The sequence below is a fragment of the Pseudophryne corroboree genome, chromosome 6, assembly GCF_028390025.1.
Source record: "Pseudophryne corroboree isolate aPseCor3 chromosome 6, aPseCor3.hap2, whole genome shotgun sequence".
Lineage (NCBI taxonomy): Eukaryota > Metazoa > Chordata > Amphibia > Anura > Myobatrachidae > Pseudophryne > Pseudophryne corroboree.
Window position 1 is genome coordinate 344,140,098 of NC_086449.1, and position 16,705 is coordinate 344,156,802.

The window sequence follows — 16,705 nt, forward strand, 5'->3', positions numbered from 1 at the left end:
TGTAGTGATCACTGCACAAGCTCTTTCAGAGGAATAGACGTCCTCCTGCCTATCAGCTCCTCGCTGTGCACTGCAGTGCAGCGGTAGGGCAGGGCGCAGGGCAGTGTGGGAGACTCTGTGTAAGCTGGGAGAGACGTCTGACGTCATCACGTCTCTCCCGAATTGCGGGGGGGGGGGGCTGAGCCGGCATTCAGGGCAGCGTTTAGGCAGAGCCTGACAGGCAGTTTTCTCAGTGCTGCCGCCAGCTCCCGAGTCCTCTTGGTAGTGTCCTGCTCCTCCCTGTACACACAGCCATCCCATCTTCCTGCAGACTGACCCACCGCCGGCTACAGCAGCAGCGTCACAGTACCCTGCAGCCAGACCCTTATGTGAACAGTCAGCAGAAGCGGTGGGTGAGGGGACACAGGCGGCGCCGCCACTGGGACACAGGCGGCGCCGCCAGCGGGAGTAGGAACACAGGCAGTGCCGGCCGCCAGCGGGACACAAGCAGCGCTGCCAGCGGGAGTAGGGACACAGGCAGCGCCGCACGCTGGATTGGATAGAGGCAGCGCCGCTTGTGGGACACAGGCGGCGCCGCTAGCAGCAGTGAGTGTGTGTGGCTGTGTGTTCTGCAGCACGGAGTCTGGAGAATGGAGATAGCGGCCGTGCGGGTGTGTTGCTAGATGGTGCACCTGCAGTGCATTTGCGCCGTGGGCAAGGTACCATCGGCACACACCTAGTTACGGCCCTGGAAGTGCAGATGCTTTACCAGCATCAGAACTTGTTAATGTACCATGCTACTTACTGTATCAAACCAGGTAGAGACGATGATAATCCTGTGTGTCTAAAATGTTGAAAATGATGAGACAGTAAATCATACGGAGGAGCCTAAGGATGGAGCTGCTGCAAGTACTGGTCACCTGTCATTGGGTTGTCAAACTCTGTCAGCCATTTTCCTGTCCTGTTAGTCACTGCAGAGAGATGCTATTGCTATGTCAACATAACCAGCTGGGTATGTATCAGAGACCACGCTGAGAATATATTACAAGCATAAAATCAATTAGCCATTAAAATGTCTTGAAAACTGTACACGGTAACTTGAAAGTATGTTGTACTACTAAGAGCAATTGGTACACACATCCATTCGGATGTGTGCCTAGCCAAAGAAGTAAGTATGCAGTCGTGGAAGGGAGAGGGAGGGATGTATCGGGGGGGGGGGGGGGGGGGGGGAGGGCTGGGTGGTGTCATAGCAGGATATATCTGAGGCAGAGCAGAAAGGGGGCTGGGCAGAACAGACAGGAGAGTTGGACAGGGGGGTCGAGACAGAGTAGCAGCAGGACAGGGTGGAGCAGAGGGTAGACTAAAGTGATCTGGCATTTGCCAGATTCCTTCACTAGTATGTAATAAAAATCATACCCAGATGGCCACTTGTAGATATATCAAAGACTGGCTCCATGGGAGAGATCAATATGCAAATTAATTATACGCTTGAAAAGCACTTTCTCTCTAATCTGGATTTGACCTGCTTTTTACACTTACCCAAACATGAGACTCCTACACATTTACTGGAAAATCCCTTGCTAATGTCGACATGGTCAACATGGCACACGATACGTAATAAAGCTAAACTTGACACTTTATATTCTCTACATCTTCCCTTTTTGGGCAATGACAGCTTTCAACATGGTTTGGCAACACAACCATTTAGATCGTGGCATGAGCAGGGAATATGTTCAGTCAGACACCTCGCAAATTTTTAAACAAAAAAGCCTCTTACTTATGTACAAGCAAAATCTCGCTATGATTTTTTTGCCAGTGTGCAATCTGGCCTTTCTCCAGGCACAGCGCTACACTACTAAAGTAACAACTTTTTTAAGTGAGGAGGACTGGTGTAATCCGCTCGATGATGCCTTTCTAAATGTGAGTTGTTCCACGAAAGCCATAACTTATTTTTACAAAATATTAAGAATTAAGAATTCCCTATCATACTGGTCAATTCCAAACGGGTATTACTAAATGGCTAACACACTTCCCCAATTTGAAGGAGGAGGATATTTTGAAAACTGTATTATATTCTATCAAAACAATTGCAGCCACATCTTACAAGGACGTGTTTTTAAAATATTCTATAGAGGATACCTATCTCCCCACCGTTGTTATTTTTTTTTTTTTCATGAAATCTTTTTATTGAACAGTCAAAATAAAGCATCAATCAAGACATACAGGAGTCTCAGGACTCAAAAAACAAGAATACCACAGTCGAAAAATGTGTCTTACGTCACAGAGATCTAAATTTAAAACAATATGTCTGAAATTTTTACCTTTTTCAAAAACTAAGTAAAGAGAGAAGAGGAGAAAAATGAGAAAGGAATGAAGAAAAAGGAGAAGGGAAGAGACGAAGAGAGGGGGGGGGGGAGAAAGGAAGAGCTGGGAGAACAGAGATTAAGGGAGAATAAAACCTGTTTATCATAACAGGTTATAGTAAGATCAAAAGGCTGTAAATATATAAGTATTAAGGATTATCCACAATACGTGATTCTCCAACAACAGTCGTAGAAATAAAATGTAATCTATACCAAGAAGTATTATCAAATATTTTCCAAATTCGGTCTTGGTTTTAGCGCCCCGTTTCTTGTGGAAAAGGTCTACACCTTTGTCAATATTAAAGGTGGCCATACTGCGTTCATGGAAAAGCACTTCCATTCCGTTATTGTTGGAGCAGTGGGATAAATCCAATGAGAAAGGATCATTTATTTTGCTATGGTAACCATCACTGTCAGAATTGGGATTAAAGGGGAAATATCAAAATGCAGAAGCCAAGTAGAGAAGTCTGCAAATAGCATCGGTCTTATTGATAAAGGAAAGTCAAGATTAAACACTCTGTTGAGATATCTTAGAAAATTATACCAAAATTTATTTATTTTGCCACATGACCAGAAATTATGTGTAAGATTAGGGCATAATCCCAGCTCTGACGTGTTAAAATGTCTCCTTTGAGAAGGGGATACATACATCCTATTTAAAACTCTGATGTGCACCTCTTGAAGTCTAGCTGATTTTAGATATTTAAGAGACCGCTTTGTATTTACCAAAACATCAGAGATAACGGGAAATCAGTTACTTCTTTTTTCCAGGCAAGGAAAAGTGGGCCCCAAGACGGAGCGCTAGCTTCAATAAGATCAGAATAGAGGAATCTAATTTTAAATGAGTGAGTAAGACAAAAAGCAAGAGTGGTAGTTACGATATGAGAGGACTGTTGTGTGCCTAAAGGGTCCTTCAAAGCGTTGATATAATGTCTAAGTTGAAGATACATAAAAAATTGTCTTCGACGGATAGAATTTTTTTTTTGCAATTGAGTAAAGGAGAGGAGTCGTCCACCAGGGTCAAAAACATCTTTTATGGCATTAATTCCCTGACATCGCCAGGTATAAAATGAATTGTTCTGCAAGGAAGGCAGGAATTTGGGATTTCCCCAAATAGGGATGTATGGGGTAGAGAAAGGGTCACTTTTAAGATTCTTATGTGTAACCAGCCAGGCTTTATAAGTATTATTGAGAATGTTGGATTTAATTTCTTTTGGAATATCTATTAAGGGTGTGTGGAGGAGTGTTGCCGGGGAGTAGGGGTAAAAGAGAGCCTCTTCTAAGGTCAAGTTGGTATAAAGGTCTTGACGCAGAAGCCAGTCAGAGGCATAGCGAAATAATGCAGCTCTGGCAAATATCTGAACATTGGGTACACCTAGACCTCCCTTCTGTTTATTAAGGTAAGTACTTGCTCTAGGCATACGAGGCTTTCCATTTTTCCAAATAAACATAGAGAATAATCTAGAACATATCAATGCATCTTTCCTTGAGATCACAATAGGGAGCATCTGAAGTAAATATGCTAGTTTAGGGAAGGTTACCGATTTTATCACAATAATCCCACCCAAAAGAGAAAGTGGAAGATCCATCCAATTTTCCAATTGGGTTTTCATTCTCTGGATAATTGGGGGGTAATTCATTAAATATATCTGGGATAAGTGAGAAGGGATATAAACCCATAAGTATTTCAGTTTAGTAGAATTCAACGTGAGCTGAGAAGAGAGACTAGAGAGAATCGGGGAGTCCCCTGAACAGTTTAAAGGTAGTAGTTCAGATTTGTTTATGGTTATTCGGTAACCGGTAAAGGAGCCAAAATCACAGATAGATAGATAATTTAGAGACAACCCCATTGACTGATATGCCAGTGAAAGTTGGTAATTGTCGTAGGGCGATAGCAAGGGGTTCCAGAGCTATTGCAAATAGTTACGGGGATAGAGGTCAACCCTGTCTAGTCCCTCTCTGAGTGAAAAAGGGAGCAGAGTGGTATTTATTAACAAAGATTTGAGTGGGAGGGTTATGGTATATGGTCTGCAGAGTGTGTACAAGTTGGGGGGGAAGCCAAATCTTCGACGGGTCTCGAACAAGTGATCCCACGTCACCAAATCAAATGCTTTCTCAGCGTCCAAAGACAACAGAAATGCAGGACCATCCGCCCGAGACACCTGCAAAGACTGTAAGACAGCTAGAATTTTTCTTATGTTAGTCACTGAATGCCTACCCCATATGAAGCCAGTTTGGTCTTCATGAATTATTTCAGGAAGCATTTTCTTCATTCTGTCTACTAAGAGCTTGGTAAATATTTTATAGTCAATGTTAAGCAACGCTATAGGCCTATAAGATGAAGGTAATAATGGATCTTTCCCTGATTTAGGCAAAACTCGGATTATTGCAGAATTATAATATCGTTGTCACGATCCGGGTATCTGGACGCCATTACCTGCCATTTAGGTGTCTTCTGAGACTGGCCCAGCGTTCAAAATCCGGATCTCATCTGTGTCAACACTCTGCACATCCCTCCTGTCATTCTGAGACACTACCACAGCGGCGCCATGTTTGAATCCAACATGGCATCTCCCGTCCTCCGCGGCCTCTGCCGCCGTTACTGTGTTATTGCTGCAGGTTATCAGAATCATGTTTCATGCCTGCCGCGGCCTCTGCTGCCCTCCAAGTGTCTCAGCATTTAACAGTCATCTGGCGTCTCCTGTCCTCCGCGGCCGGCGCCGCCATTATCACTATGTTTGCACATTTCATTTCAAACCAGTTTTCCCTCCAGGTTCCAGCATGGGCGCAGCCATGTTGGATTTGATCACATGCTCCAATTCCTCCAACCCACCATCTCTGGAATCTGCATAATTGCCCAGCCAATGCCTGCATAGCAGCAGGTATAAGTATCCTGTGTCTGGGCCAGATAGAGGTCAGTGCTTTGAATGTCATACCTTGTTCCAGTCTCTCTCTCCTGTGGCTTGTTTCTCCAGGTTCCAGTTCCTGTCTCCAGCATCCACAAAGAGACCCGCACCTGCTTTCCATCTTGCAGTGCAGCCTGACTCTACAGCCTTCCGTGGCTGTCCAGTTTCCAGCTATCTACTATCTGCTTCCAAGCAGCCAGCTTTCAACTGATTCCAGCTTCTACCAAACACCGGTGCTGATCCAGCGGATCCTATCTTACCAGCAGTATCCACTACCACCGGTAATCAACTATCAGCTATTCTGTTTCTACGCTCACTAGCATCTCACATCATCCATTCTATATTTCATCACCTGGCTGGTTCCATCCAGCACCCACTCCGTGACTTTAGTACCTGGCTGATTCCATTCAGCACCCACTCTGTGTTTCATTACATGGCTGATTCCATTCAGCATCCACTCCGTGTTTTACCACCTGGCTGGTTCCATCCAGCTGATGCAGCAGCTTACTCAAATTACCAGATTCACCTGTTACAACTACTGGCATGTTCCTCGGCTATCTCCACTACTACAACCAGGCCTGGTAAGGATTTCTATCAAAGGACTTTAACATCTGTTCTAACCTACCAGTGCTCTGCAATACCTTCTACGGTTACGTGTTCCAGGAACTGTGTTATTTGCCATTGTCTTTGATTTACTTTGAATGCTGCTTGTCATTTCACGGAGTTTGTTAAATAAACTTTTATTTTGAATTTTAAACTGGTTGTCATGGTCACACCTTCGGGTAATCAATCTGCACTTACATGTCATGGGGTCTGATTAAACCTCCCAGGTTTAACTTCATCTCAGCCCCTACAACTGAGGCTTCCTCCCGTCAGCCTAAACCCTCAGTTGTGACAATCGTGGGGTCGAATGTAAAGAAATGATGATTTGTGGCAATGATATCCCTTCCCAAAATTCTCGTTAAGCTTCAGTATTGATAGGGTCTTGGGAGTAGAGGTTATTATAATATGTATGAAGGATATCTGAGATCTTTTTCCTGTCGAATTGGGTGGCGCCAGTTTCATCTAGCAAAGCAGCAATGTGATGGGGGCCATCATTCGTTTTAAGAAGATTAGATAATAAACGACTAGATTTGTTTCCAGATTGAAATATGTTATGTTTACCCGCAGTCAGAAATTTATTATCCATTTGTGTCGCAAAGGCAATGATTTCTCCTTGTAGTACTGCCTTGGTGGTCTGCCAAAACAGACCAGGTTCAGATTCATGCTCGGAGTTATTTAGTTGATAAGAGTCCCAAGCTGCCTGCAGCATAGATTGAAACTTTTGGGATGCTGCTAATTTGGCTGGGAATCTCCAAGGGGAGCAGGTTCCTAGCGTAAATTTAGTCTGAAGAGTAAGTGAAATGGGAGCGTGGTCCGATATTAAGATCGGTTCTATGTCAATATCAATAACCCTGGTGGACAAACTATCAGAAATAAAGAATTAGTCTAGACGGGAAAAGGAATTAAACGTGGATGAATAGCAGGTATATTCCAGGTCAACAGGGTTATGTAACCTCCAAACGTCGACAAGACCCAATTGGGTCACCATATAATTTAAATTAACCTTAGGGAGACAATATTTGTGAGAAGAAACACTTTTTCTATCTAGTATTAAGGAAGAGACCAAATTTAGATCTCCTCCCAGAATAATTGGGGAATTTGAGTAAGGTCTAAGGAGATCTGTAATTTTTTCAATAAAAAGATTTATCATACACAGTAAGCGCATAGACATTGCACAGAGTATATCTATATTATATTATTATGTATTCTGCCCCTTTTTTTCATTTGCATATTCAACTACTATGTGTTTTATGTTTATTAACAATAAATATTGAATTTTAATCTATTTCTTTGATACTTTCATAAATATACAAGAGTGCACCCACAAAAGAGTCTTCTTTCTCTCCTTTTGTCCAATATGTTTTGCTACTGACTCTGGGTGCACCGCCAAATTGAGATCAATTAGAAAAAATATTTTCTTTCCTTTATCAGTGTATTTTGGTAAATAAACTATCTGTTGTTTAAATCTACTTATCAACTGTGCGGTATAACCCCCATACATGACTATATCTAGAACCCTCCAATGAAACATCCAGGATAACATATCTGCCTGCAGGATCTATGATCTGATGGTGAATATCATAGACTATTCCTTTTCGAACAAGAATAGCAACTCATCTTGCTTTTGAATTAAAAGAAGAGGATGCGATAAGCTGGTGACGAAGCATACTAAGTTTTACATGCTCAGTAGGCATCAGATGGGTTTCCTGTAATAAAGTAACATCGGCTTTCACCTTATTTAGATAGGTAAGAATCCGCCGACGCTTAATGGGTGAATTGATGCCCCTCACATTCCAGGAATATATTTTAAGATGGGAAGCCATAGTCTGTACAGAAATTTGATCTATCCAAACCCCCACCATCAGACCACAAAAAACAAGATAATACATCATTTCTAGAAGTATAGGTAATTGTAGCAACATAATGTCAGTGAGAGATATATCTCCCCAGCTCCTCAGCAAAAGAGTAGATAGAAAAGAAGAAGAAAAAAGAACAGAAAGGAAAGAAACAGTAATATCAAAGAAAGTAGTACAAAAGAACAAAATACAAAATGAAGAGAAAAGTAACCACATCGCAGTTTCAAACAGTAACCGTGGAGTAAACCCATGAATGGGAGAAACAAGGGATATAAGGGTCTCCCAACGCTGGACAGGGAAATATTAACTAACCTCCCCTGGGGAGGCACTCAGAACATATAAAACAACCATATGGGTTTTCAGAATACTATACCATAAAATAAGAAAAATACCATTAAGATAGCCCATGCTATGATGCTACTAATAGGTATATGATGGGGAAGGCAAAATACCCTCATCGAAAGATGTAAACCCAAAACAGCAAAGAAAAACAGTAGTAATCTGGATTAAAGCGGCAAACACAAAACATTTAGAAAACCTATAAGCTCACTCATTTTGGTCCATGGGATTTGAGTCTGAGGACTCCATATTGTGTTTTAGGAAAGCTACTTGCGTCTTCTACATTCGTGAAGTCCTTAGGACCTTGAGCTAAGAAAATACATAATCGGGCCGGGTATAGAATAGCAAACTTAACACCTGATTTTACCAGCTGGGTGCAAACAGTAGGCATCTCACGACGGGCTCTGGAGACCTCTGCAGAGTAGTCTTGGAATACAAAGAGTCTCTGACCATCCCATTGAAGAGTGCCTTTAGTTTTAGCCGCTGACCAGATCATTTCTTTGTGATGGAAGTTCAGGCATTTGAATATGACCGGCAGAGGACGAGATTGGTTGGAGTCTACTGGAGGACCTAATCGGTGTGCTCTTTCAATTTCCACGGACGACAGTTCTTCCGGAATTCCAAGTAAACCCAGTAAATCTGAAAGTAGGAAGTTAAGTAAAGCTGGACCTTTTACATATTCCTTTAGACCCACAATCCTCAGATTGTTTCTCATTGATCTATTTTCAAGATCATCAAGTTTAGACAGCACGTGTTGTCGTGATGATGACAGCTCGGTCAATTGTTGCTTTAGGTCTTCTATTTCTTGGAAATTAGAGCCAATTCGATTCTCATTGACCGATATTCTACGAGACATGGTGCCAAGTTTCGACTTTATGTCTGTGACAGCTGACATAAGTTTATCAGCTTGCGCTTGTAATAGCGGTTCAACTGTCTCCTTTATAGCTTTAACAATCTCCGCATAAGAAGGAGGTGTAGGAGGAGCTTTCAGAGGCATTATGTCTATGGGTTCAGGTCCTATCCCAGAATTATGCGATAAAAGTGAATTGGGGGACAGCTCTACCGATAAATCAGCACGTTTCCCGACACCTTTTATACATTGAGATTTGGGCGCTGATAAAGTGAGGAATTTGTCTATTACACGCTCAGTGAGTGCCACAAGCAGTATACAAAAAAGTCAGTACTTATCCAACGCTGGGATCTCTATAAGAATGAGTCACGGTTACTATTCGACAAATTTTACTCCATAGACATCATATTGTGGTGGATGAGGTATAGCATAATATGAACACCACCGAGTGGGAGGAACTGTGAAAAGATGGAAATATAACAGGGGATGAATGAAATTTACACATCTAGCTGCACAGGATAACTGTATATCACCTACAATGATCTGTCCAGCAGCATCATCTCAGCGACACCAGCCTCCATATATATTGGAAACACAAAGTTCCACACACCTGTGGGGTGAAGTGGGGGGTGGTTGAAATATGTAGTTGATCAAGTGGCAAATGGCTGGATACGGCAGCGGCTGCAGGGGCCCCGACAATATATAATTCCTAGGAAAGGTAGCAAGGACAGCTGCAGAGTAAGGTAACTGTAACAGCAGCAGCATATAAATCTTGTTGCAAGAAGCAGAGGAATGTTCCATACAGACACAGGGACAGCAGGCTCCCTAAAAAGCAGGGGAAGAAGCTGCACTGTGTGGGTTTTGTTTTGTTTTTCTGGTAGTTTTTATTATTCTTTACTCCTTAATTCTTATGTTTGTCAGAAATTAAGTTTTATGTGGGCATAAGCTGAGGAGGCAAGGGATACGTGCTGCAGCCAGAATAATTTTATTTATCTCCTCTACCACTGATACTGCACCGTCATGGAGAAGAGAGAAGATGCCCGCCGTGCATGGAGTCCAGGCAGAGAGACATCCGTAGTTCTGCGTCCACGGCACTGAAGAGGCAGACAGGGGATCACTCGGGCGGCAGGTGAGACCAGGGAGCAGCCAACCAGCCCACCGCTGAAACAAGCGGCGATGTGCGTCTTCCCTGCACCGCGCGTCCCGGCGTATCCCGATACCCAAGGTCCCGGGTGATTGAGAGCAGGAGGGCCGCAACCCGCGGCGACAGCAAGGGCTACCTCCCAGCTCTCAGTGCTCTCCTGTGGGTGGTAGCACTCGGGGAGGAAGTGGAGAGGGGTTTTAAGGTAGCAGAGGGGCAGTTCAATGAGCTTGTTGGGATAGCAGGTCGGAGCTCTCCTGCCACACAGCCGCCTCGTTTGCCAGCCAGGCCACGCCCCCCACCCACCGTTGTAATTTAATTGGTATGACTGACACATCCTTATGTCACAAATGCGCTAGCCCTGAAGCAACATTATACCATTGTTTATGGGAATGCCCCAGGTTACGCTCCCATCACTTACTTTGTTTAAAAAAAAATAATTTCAAATGTTTAAACTTGAATGGACTGAAACTACACTTCACAAAGACTCCCAAATTATATTTATTGATATCTAATGTTAATAATATCCTTTTACAACATAGAAATCGCTATATGTATCTGTGATGTTGTATCAGAAGGAAGAAAATGTTAGAAAATGTGTACAATGGATCCTTGTATTCTTTAATGTTAATGAGGGTCATTCCGACCCGATCGCACGCAGCGGTTCTTCGCTGCAGTGCGAACGGGTCGGAAATGCGCATGCGCGGTGGGCAACGGTGCCGCCAGCGACAAATGTGATCGCAGCGGCGATCGCAAGAAGATGGACAGAGTACCGGGGTGGATACTCACCGTTTCCAGCCGTTTTCGAGGAGTGGTAAGAAGAACGCAGGCGTGTCCAGGCGAACGGAGGGCAGATGTCTGACGTCAGGACCGACCCTTTATCACTGGATCCGTCGCACTGGGTAAGTAGCTGCAGGGCTACTCTTGTTTTGTGTGAAACTTTTTTAGCATAGCAGAGCTGCAAAAGCGTTCGCAGCCCTGCTATGCTAAAATACACGCCCCCATAGGCGGCATCTAGTTGATCGCACGAGCAGCAAAAAGTTGTTACGTGTGATCAACTCGGAATGACCCCCAATATTCCTTGTACGATTTACAATAATAACATACCCAGAAGGGAGAATACAGAAATTAACACAATTTAAGGAGTTTGTAAATGTCATTAATACAGTTATACCACCAACAGCGTTTTAATTATAATTTTAATGGGGTAACAATGTGGTGCCGATAAGCACTTCTACAATGTTCTTGTTTAAATAACGCACCACACCCAATTATGGTTTGTTTGTTTTTAAGGCATTTTTTATTGAATTTTAGTTACATAAACAAGCAAGAAAGCACTAAGGAAAAAAGAATACTGTAAAACAAATGAATGAAAACAAACAAAACATGAGATATTACTGTTACATTACAGAGTGGGAATATATATTATGAGTCCAAAAAATAGTAAAAACATGACAGGATTTCTACATTAGCAATGAGAATATCCAGGGGGCCTACTAAAAGACCAGCAATAGCATTGGAGTGAAGGGCCATATTAGGGTCCAGTGGTGGACGAGGATTTATCCTGGAAGTGCCTGCAGGTACAACAGAGTTATATGGGGAAGTCAGTAAAGGATCCCAAGTGCTCTCAAAATTGAATGGAGTATTACGACTGGTATATATAAATTTCTTGTGGGCGACAAGGGGCCTAGGGCCTAATTCAGATCTGATCGCAGTAGCAAATTTGTTAGCTAATGGGCAACACCAAGGCCCTCATTCCGAGTTGTTCGCTCGCTAGCAGCATTGCACACACTAGGCCGCCGCCCTCTGGGAGTGTATCTTAGCTTAGCAGAATAGCGAACGAAAGAGTAGCAGAACTGCTACTAAATAATTCTTTGCAGTTAATGAGTAGCTCCAGACCTAATCACAGATTGCGATCAGCTCAGTCCGTTTATTTCCTGGTTTGACGTCACAAACACGCCCTGCGTTCGGCCAGCCACTCCCCCGTTTCTCCAGACACACCTGCGTTTTTCCCTGACACGCCTGCGTTTTTTAGCACACTCCCGGAAAACGCTCAGTTACCACCCGGAAACGCCCCTTTCCTGTCAATCACTCACCGATCAGCAGTGCGACTGAAAAGCGCCGCAGGATCCACAGCAAAACTACTAAGTTTTTAGTTAAATAACTAAGCGCATGCGCCCTGCGTGCCTTGCGCATGCGCAATTTGCAACAGATCGCAGCATAGCAAAAATCGGCAACGAGCGAACAACTCGGAATGACCACCCATGTGCACTGCAGGGATGCAGGTATAACATGTGCAAAGAGAGTTAGATTTGAGGGGGGTGTGTTCACTTCAAACTGAAATCTAAATTGCAGTGTAAAATAACGCAGCCAGTATTTACCCTGCACAGAAACAAAATAACCCACCCAAATCTAACTCTCTCTGCACATGTTATATCTGCCTCCCCTGCAGTGCACATGGTTTTGCCCATTAGCTAACAAATTTGCTGCTGCGATCTGGTTTGAATTAGGCCCCTAATTCCCTCTCCATATTGGAGAGCAGGAACCGCAGCGGTAGCTCTCAGGCCAAATAACAGAATCTAACTCTCTCTGCACATGTTATATCTGCCTCCCCTGCAGTGCACATGGGCCCTCATTCCGAGTTGATCGGTCGCAAGGCGAATTTAGCAGAGTTACACACGCTAAGCCGCCGCCTACTGGGAGTGAATCTTAGCTTCTTAAAATTGCGACCGATGTATTCGCAATATTGCGATTACTAACTACTTAGCAGTTTCAGAGTAGCTCCAGACTTACTCTGCCTGTGCGATCATTTCAGTGCTTGTCGTTCCTGGTTGACGTCACAAACACACCCAGCGTTCGCCCAGGCACTCCCACCGTTTCTCCGGCCACTCCTGCGTTTTTTCCGGAAACGGTAGCGTTTTCAGCCACACGCCCCTGAAACGCCGTGTTTCCGCCCAGTAACACCCATTTCCTGTCAATCACATTACGTTCGCCGGAGCGAAGAAAAAGCCGTGAGTAAAAATACTTTCTTCATAGTAAAGTTACTTGGCGCAGTCGCAGTGCGAACTTTGCGCATGCGTACTAAGCGGATTTTCACTGCGATGCGATGAAAAATACCGAGCGATCAACTCGGAATGAGGGCCATGGTTTTGCCCATTAGCTAACAAATTTGCTGCTGCGATCAGGTTTGAATTAGGCCCCTAATTCCCTCTCCATATTGGAGAGCAGGAACCGCAGCGGTAGCTCTCAGGCCAAATAACAGCCGGTCCGATCAGCAGAAAAGTACTGCGAGTGACTATCAAAAATCTGCTTACGCCTTGCTTAATCCATCGTTTTCCATTCGTGTTGACCTGCAAGCCTTGCAACTCCAGTCCATTTAACAAATAAACCCTCTCTTATGCTGTCCATACACCTAAAGATTTAGTGTCAGATCTGGACGGTTGGAATGAAAACCTGGTAATGGATGAGCGCAAATGACACTTGGCTATTTACTCCTAAATGCCGTAAAACTGACAAAAAAGGACCTGGATTTAACCAATTTGTCTGATTATCCATTTTTGGCTGTTTTCCTGTGTTTGGGAACAAATGGTCAGTTGTCATTTGCTCTCATCCATTACCAGATTTTCATTCCAACCAGCCAGATCTGACAATAAATCTGTAGGTGTATGGCCAGGGCCGGTGCAAGGAAATTTGGCACCCTAGGCAAAACTTATGCGCCCCCCCCCCCCTACTCTGTGCCTCTCATACCCTTCACTGTCAAACAGCCCCCCCTTTATTCTATGTCACTCAGCAAACCCCCCCCCCCCCCCCCCCCCCAATCGATGTCTCTCAGCAACGTTCACTGGCGGCTACTCTGTCTTTCGTGTGCCTGTGAGCCGTGGGCGCAGCAGTCTGTAATGTTGGCATCGTGCTCCCCGGGTCCTGGAAGCCTGCAAAGTGGGAGGCAGTTGTGCCGTCCAGCTGTCCCCATATGTATTCTGCATTGTGCTGTCCGCCCTCTCCGCATCTGTATGTGCTGCATTGTGGTGCTGGCCCCCACCCCATCTGTATGTACTGCATTATGTTGCCCCATATTAATATATATATATATGTATATATATATATATATATACATATGTATGTATATGTAGAGAGAGAGAGAACTCACCAGCCTGTGTACACGTAAGCCCACTAATGGTGCCATCAGATGACGTCTTACGCCTTCACTAGGATGGCCATCTGGCCAGCAAGCCTCTGCATCCATTGACAGAACAACACCCCTGCTCCCCTACGCCAGTACATCATTATGTCACACCGGACCAGCACTCTCCCTCACTGAATCAGCTGCTCCAGTACCTTCTGGATCCAAATAAATAATTTTCCATACAAACACACAGCGGCACTTGGAGTCTTAAATTTAACTTTCACACTGGGCGACTTTGAGCTGAAAGCAGCTCACTTTTGGTGTGTTGAGCTGCTTTCAGTCGCCAAGGGGATTTACCTTGGCAAAGGGGCAATCCAGTCCCAAAACGTTGGGTATAGATGTGAATACACTAAGTTAAATTTAAAACTCTGGTGCCGCTGTGTGTTTGTATAAAAAAAAAAATATATTTTTTAAATAATAGTAAAAAAAAAATATATATATATATATATATATATACACACACAATATCTACACCATTATATGTTGCTGTACAGTACTTGGCTTGTTATGGCCTCTCCAGCTGTGATGTCACTACAAGTCCCAGCACATTCAGCTGACAAGATCTGCTGGGACTTGTAGTCCCACTACATATGGACAGGTGCAGTCAGCAATCAAATTACTCTAAGAGCCCCACCTCTTCTTAAACAGCTCATGTACCAGAGCTGTCCCCAACTGCATAAGACCAATCTGTCTGTGGACGGCAGGAACGGATTGGGAACTAAAAGTCCTGGAAAAATTTCTAGAAGTGGCCCCATGTGGGCAACACCAAATCAATGGCAGGCGGAGCCAACACCAAAGTAGGCGGGATCAGTACACAAGGCCATAAATATGGGGTGCGAGCAGTGCCATCGCATAAAGGTCCTCGGGGCAGCACCCTGTGCTTTGGAAGTACTTAGAATTGAAATTTTTGTTTCCATGTGCCTACAGACTGGCACTGCACTGTAAATGCACAGTATGAGCCCAAATTCACATTACGCCACACAGTAGGAGCCAAATTCAGATTACGCCACACGGTATGAGCCCAAATTCACATTACACCACACAGTATGAGCCCAAATTCACATTACCCCACACAGTCTGAGCCAAATTCACATTACGCAACAGTATGAGCCGAAAATCACATTACGCCCCACAGTATGAGCTGAAATTCACATTACACCACACAGTATGAGCCAAATTCACATTAACCCCGCACAGTATGAGCTGAAATTCACATTAAGTATTTCCCCAGCAGTGCCAGTTACAAATACCACCATAGGTGCCAGATACAGATAATCCCCCAGTAGTGCCCATCGCCGCCGCTGCTGGTTTGCTGCCGCTACTTGTCCTCCTCACTGATGCCTCCTGCGGTGGTGGCCATTTGAAACATGGCACCGGCCGTCAGCATATCAAAGCTTGCGGTCCATCAGCCAATCAAGAGCCGCTGCTGCTGGTCTGCAAGTTCTGATTGGCTGATGGGCGACACCACATTTAGAATGGCAAGCAGCGGGGGGCGGGTTGTTGAGAGAATTGATCGGCACGCAAGGTGCTGACAGCCGGGTGGGATTCAGTCAGGGCCAGTTCTCCCGATAGTGGGTGGTGGCCGCTGCATGCACCGCACTACATTGGGTCAGCTGGCGGGGAGGTGGCCCCGCACACCAATAACCCCAGAATCTGCCAAACTGTGTTTAATCCCTGTGCTCCTTGCATGTAGCTGTTGATGGGCATCAGCTTACCTACCTCAGCAATATCTCCCTAATGGTGGGTACTCAGTGGTAGATATATCTGCCGATCAATTGATCTGCAGATATATCTATGGACGGATCGGGCAGTGTGTTGTGCATACACACTGCCCGATCCGTTGGGGACTGACGTCATGAACTGGGCGGGCGTGTACACACACCCGCCCAGTTCAGCTGTCAATCACCGCCGGCTGCCGCAGCATGTGTACGGGCGGCCGGCTGGTCGCCCGTACACACACAGCGATGCACCAATATATCGGTAGATATATTGACCGTCGGCTGTGCTGCGGGGCCGACGCGATATGTCTGTGAACAACGGAGTTCACAGACGTATCGCGTGTGCACACTGGCCGATGGTCCCGCGATATATCGGTCGTTCAAGAGAACGGCTGATATATCGGCCAGTGTGTAGGGGCCATAATTCAAATGTATTTCATTTAAATATCCACTGCCCCAAAGCAAAACTAATGGCCAGTCTGACCCTGTCTAACACATAATGTAACTTTAATGGACATACACTTGACCCATAAGATGATGCTATCTAGACTTATCATATTGGTGACTAAGTTTGAAAATAGTGAGTACAGTCTATTACCTGCAGGAGCTCTGTGCTGGATCCACATAGCTGGCGGTGGAGGGGAGGAATTGGAAATCGCGGGCCGTGTGAGGGGCGGAGTCTCGGAAGGGGGCGGAGCCTTAGCTTCTGGATGGTGCTGCTGCTGTAATCAGCAAAAAAAAAAAAAAATCCTGGGGGAAGGAGATCT